The following is a 6,000-nucleotide window of genomic DNA, read 5'->3' as shown; positions in this document are numbered from 1 at the left end:
ACAAGAGTTATGGGGCTGAGCCTGGGTTCCATGCCTCCTTTTGTGTGGGGAAGGCAGGTGGAGACCCCAACACAAGAAGGGGGTTGGGGTCAGTGGGCAAATGGAGCTGTCCCATGGTCTGGGGCAAAAGGTTTCCTTTTCCAATTAGTAACCAACATATTGTCCCTGTTGCATCCTCAATCTTGATGTCTGATAGGAAAAGACCTGTTACATGGTTACCACTCTTTAGCAGAAACCCCAGCATATACTGTTGTTGTGGTTTAACCCAGCTGGCAGCTAAACACCACACAGCCGTTCGCTCACCCTCCCCCCTCCCTCTCTGGGATGGGGGAGAGAAACGGGAAAGTGAAGCCTGTGAGTTGAGATAAAGACAGTTTATTAAGACAGGAAAATAATAATAACAATGATAATAGTAATAATAATAATAATAGTATTAATAATAATAATGTGTACGAGACAAGTGATGCACAATGGAATTGCTCACCACCCGCTGACCGATGCCCAGCCTATCCCCGAGCAGCCGGCTCCCCCACCCCGGCCAGCCACCCCTATATATTGTTTAGCATGATGCCAGATGGTATGGAATACCCCTTTGGCCAGTTTGGGTCAGCTGTCCTGGGTCTGTCCCCTCCCAGCTCCTGCTGCACCCCCAGCCTGCTCGCTGGCAGGACAGAGCGGGAAGCTGAAAAGTCCTTGGCCTGGTGTAAACACTGCTCTGCAACAATTAAAACATCAGCATGTTATCAGCGCTCTTCTCATCCTAATCCAAAACATAGCACCCTACCAGCTACTAGGAGGAAAATTAACTCTGTCCTAACTGGAACCAGGACAACTGTGTAAGACTGTGATATGCCATTTAGAAAAGGCACAGAGTAGGAGGGAAAGAAGAAGCTGTACTGAGGAAAGTGTGTCTCCTGAGAAAGCTTCAGATGCAAAGGGAATTAAGTTTGAATGAATTCTAGCTTTACACCACATTAATCTCCTGGCTATTAAACTGGAGTCATTATCCTCACGCACCAATGACTGCAAATGCTGTTCTTACCCGTTTGAGCACATGTATGGGTTTACACACCCATTCACCTGAACCTCAGAGGAACTGCAACATAGCGGACAAGTAGGATTGGGTGAGGGAGATAACAAATATTAGCAGATAAAATTATCTAATTCTTTGTTCTTAAGCGGATTCCTGTTATTGAGAAAGAACAAAAAACAGTGATTTTTCTGCATTTCACTGAGGCCTGAAGAACACCTGAAATATCTGATTTTTAGTATGTCTACTCTCTGGTTTGCGGTCGTTCTGGAAACCTGTTTTTTGTCTGGCTGGGGATGAAATAGAGCTGGACCAGGGGACGTGGTGACCTATGTCTTATATGTGTCCACTTGACTTTTGAAATAAGCCACAAGGTCAGCAACTTTGATTTCTAATGCCTGAGGCTTTGAAGTGCTATTCAAAGCAATCTTTTATGTCGTACCTATTAGGAGTTTAACAATGGGGTGAGGTGGGGTGGTGTTGCTTAGAGGAAATAACAGCAAAACTTTGCCCCATCAAGAAAGAAGACATGGTGTCTTAAGTAGTAGAAGGGTAGACTTGGTTAGCTCTTTTGCTACTGATACTCAGTACTGATACTCAGAAGATATCACTGACCATCAACAATAAAACAGGTAAGGTCTAATGTATATAGGGCATTTTATTACTCTAGGAAGTGAAGGATTTCTGCAGGGTGTCCACCTTAAACTTTGGTCGTTCTTCTTAGTGTATTACAGATAAGCCTTTCCCCATTAATAAGAGAAAATTAAGTAAAAGGCTTTGTAATCTGTGACTTCAAGCATCCCAGCAGAGAAGAGTTAACATGCACTGATGCAATGTCTATTTTCTATATCAAGAATGCTTATTATTCCACTTCTTGACAGTGTGGCAGCCTATGCCGTAACTAGTTAAGCTCACATTTTCTCAGAGAAGGTAGAGATTTTAGTCAATACCCAGTATTGTACTGTTGAGAGAACGTGATCTCTTATCCTCCCCGTATCAGGAGCTATTACACTAAACAGATGTCTACTCTAAGTAATCTCTAAAACAGTTTAAGTGTCCCTATTTATCTAAAAATAAAGTGAGCATCTTTTGCTCAATTTGTAACAAAAGGATGCTGTCAAACTGCAAATCCTGAAAAACTTATTCTGGTATCTAAGAACTGAGTGTGATTTGTGTTTTTCTGGCTTAATAGTCATCACCAACGATAAATCTTGCCTTTAACTTGTAGAATCTTTTTGGATGGGATTTAATTAAACAATTCTCTTGATGAAAAGCAAAGCAAGTCAGGATCTGGTTTCTGCTTTTGTAGCTGTATAACATTCATAGAGCTCATGCAAGTAAGATTTGAACAATAGGTATTTTTATCTTGAAGTCAGCATAGATTATTCTGAATATATGCATGTATAAGACCAGATGAATATCAAAGTAATGCCTATATATATATAGCTGCTTTACTGATTTCACTGACAGTAAAAGTATTGTGAGAAAAAATTGGGAAGACTCAGAAGTTTTAGTGTATTTTGATGTAATAATATATTTTTCTTTACTACTTTGTTCTCTATGTTTTATCAATTCATCTCTGAGATTCAGATTTCTATGGCTTAAGTGGACCTTTGCGCATCAGTCTTTCTAAGCAATGCAAACCAAAGAGCATCACACAGCAATTTCTGCATGTAGTGGAGAACTTAACTTTGAATTAAAGTGTATGTTAGAAAGACATCCTGGCTTGTTTTTCTCTCTGTTACAAATTGATTGCCTCCGTCTTTACCCATAGTTTTTTTTTTAGTGCTTCAGTGTAACAGAAATATCTTTTATTGAAATGCATATATATTATTCCTCTTCTAAATAAAAGATGCATTAACTTTATGATAGTTAGGATGTACATTTTACACATCTTAATGGTATTAATTAATTCCACACTTCAGCCAGGCAGCAGTCTCAACAGAGAGCCAAATGGATGCTACCATCTCATCCAGGGTCAAAGCTGAAAGGCATTAGTGTAACATGAAATGCAGCTTGTTTTGCTGTGGCCTGGCCTTTCATTAAACAAACAGATAAAAATACCATAGATGTTTTGTACTTGTGACACTTTCAGAATGTGCAGTAGCAAGTAAAATAAGGAAAATGGACATTCCTCAAAAGATCTGACTTTTTAGTGAAAAGATTGAAATTCATTATAATCCTTCCCTTATTAAATACATCACGTTTAGAAGAAACATTATTTCTTAACAATACCAAACAGCTCTCAGTGCTGCCTAAGTAGAGTTCACTAATTGCTAAAGCTGGTTATAGTCAATACCATTCCCAGATTTTCCTTTGTGTTCAGTGGAGATTCATTCCTGTGCTATTTTGGTTCTACTGGCAACATCAGTGATGTGATATTTTATGCCTGCTGCCTCCTGGCTTGTCAATGTTGTTTTTTTTACTCCTGGTATCTATGTTGAGTTTGCACTGCTTAAATGACCTCTCTTTGTTCTTTTTTCTCTGCCTGAAAAATGGAATGCTTCCCTCTTTTCCAGTTGATCAAGCCTTAGAAACCAGCTGCCTCAGGTATTTTGAGTCTCTCTTGAATTTAACCTTGTTTGTCAGGATTCTTGCCAAGTGCTTCAGGATGCAAAAGAATCATAGGCACATCATCTGGGAATAGATTTTATGTTCAATGCCAAACTGAATTGACTCACTAGTTATATAGGGTACTAGGGAATATGCATATTCACTACATCTTCTTTCAAGCCAGGAGTTCACATAAATACAGGAGGAGAAAAACTTGATTTATAGATTAACAGAATTGTCAGATATGTTCTGCTTGCCAGACTTTTTCTTTCTTTCTTTCTTTCTTTGCATCCAGTATTCGAGTGTGTGTTTTCTAATACCTGACGTTTTTACTGTCACCATACTGAACAGCAGGGTCGGGTTCTGATCACAGCATGTTTTGTAGTTCAGGGTGCTTTTGTTCTGAGCGTTTTCTAACCTAAAGATGAGTGGATCTGAGTTTGGTTGTAAATCTTGCCAAAGCTCAATTGTATCACTTAGACACAGTCCATAATAGCATTAGTCAGAAGCCATGCAATTTCACAGGGATCCTTGAGAAACACTTTGTCACAGGGAAGTAAAATGCCCTTTTTGGTAAGATTACTACCATTCGATTGTATGATGTTATTTTTACACCAATCAAGATACAATGTGCTGGACAGATGTCTTAACATAGTCCCATTCTTTTTTTTTTTTTGTTTGTTTGTTTGCAAATATACCTATCTAGTAATTCTCATTTTTCTTAAATTTCACATGCTTGTGTCCTTGCACCACCACATGCTGCAGCATTTGAACTTTTCAGCCACATTCATTTTCTTACCATGAATACTAAGTCTTTACCTTAATGAAGGTGATGGTTGGTATTTGGATACCACGGGAGAACTAGAACATCAAGAGAATTATTGGGAGTATCCAGAGCCAAGGGGAGCTGGGAGAACCATTAATTTTGTCTTTGATGCTTGGCAGAGCTGAGGATATGATATCCTGGGATAGGAAGTATCCCATATAGAAGAACCAAAGGAATTAAAGGCCTGCATATTGGGAAAGCTTCAGGAAATGTTTTTTGGAGGCTTTCAGACAAGTGCGTTAGGATATTAAATACTTCGCACTAAAATAATTTCTTGCTAGCATTGGTAAAATTTTTAGACCACAAACCACTGAGACTATTCCTAGGATGCCTGCTTCTTCTTACTGAAGTTTGAAAAACTGAAAAAATGCTCCTTTTATACTTCTTCCCTTCTTTCCAGCATTCATGCAATGGCCAAGTACAGTCTGGCAGTAAAGAAATCCAGTACATGACACACCTTGAGTTCCTCCCACACTGGTACTTATTCCATTAGACATTTATGAAATACTGGACTTGTATCTTGCCAATCTTCAAGTATTTGAGCACAAATGTAAGTAGTGCTCTACTGCTGAGAAATAATCAAACTTGAATAAAAACAGTTTTCTGGTTGATAGTCTAGTTTGTCTCACTTACAGAGGAGTCACGCCATCAGAAATGAACCTAAGGTGTTCAGACTCTAATGAGCAGTTTCATTTCACTTGGTTTGGTCTGAAGGACAAGTCTGTGCTCAAAAGGCCCCCTAAGCAGCACTGTGTGATGAAGGACCTATTTCAGATTTTGTACAGCAGTGTTCACAGGGGACATCTCTGAATCAGCACCTACTTTGATGAAATGCTGGGAGTCTCTCTTTGTCTTGCAAGGGTTTCCCAACAGCCCCCAGTGCCCTAACAGTATCCATCTGATTTCGCAGCCCAGGGAACGTTGCATCCAGTTGGGTGCAGTGAATAGTTTCTGATGCGTGCAGCTTACCAACACAGAAGACTCTGTGGGCACAAAATCAGTTTCTCTTGCAATTTCTTAAAGTAGAGTTGCTGAAAAAAGCCTAGTTCAGTGGCTTTGTTTTTCAGGACTGTTAAAAGTGCAAGATTATTTTTACTCAGAAAATTCCTTTCTGTCACCTCTGACGCGACGTTCCTCTTCCAAACAGAGGAGCTATTTTTGCTGGAACTTTCAACAAAAATAAGCACTTTTGGCAGACACCAGGAAAAAAAAAAGTACAACCTAAAAAGAGAAAAACTGTGGCCCACTGAAGACGCTAGGGAGTTCTTGCATAATCTGATCTAAAGCAGCCACTGTGACTCCCATTCCAATTACTGTTCCTCTTCTACAAATCAAGAATAACCAATGTAGAATTAAACCACATGGGAAGCAGAATAAATCACAGTCATCAGGCTGCAGAGTGCTTCATTAAGTCAGCTAAGCTATCAGCTTTCCATGCAGGAAAAAAAAAAAAAAAAGAAAGAAACAAAACAGCCCTGGGGGACAATATAGTATCAGCATAACAAATTCAGTGGCTGACAGGATAGAGACAGGTACAGGCTTTGGTTATGAGATCTTGCTCCTCAGCAGGGTGCATACTCCTCATAGCTGT

This window comes from Anser cygnoides, chromosome 2, assembly GCF_040182565.1.
Source record: "Anser cygnoides isolate HZ-2024a breed goose chromosome 2, Taihu_goose_T2T_genome, whole genome shotgun sequence".
Classification (NCBI taxonomy): Eukaryota; Metazoa; Chordata; class Aves; order Anseriformes; family Anatidae; genus Anser; species Anser cygnoides.
Note: the sequence above shows the minus strand (reverse complement) of the source record.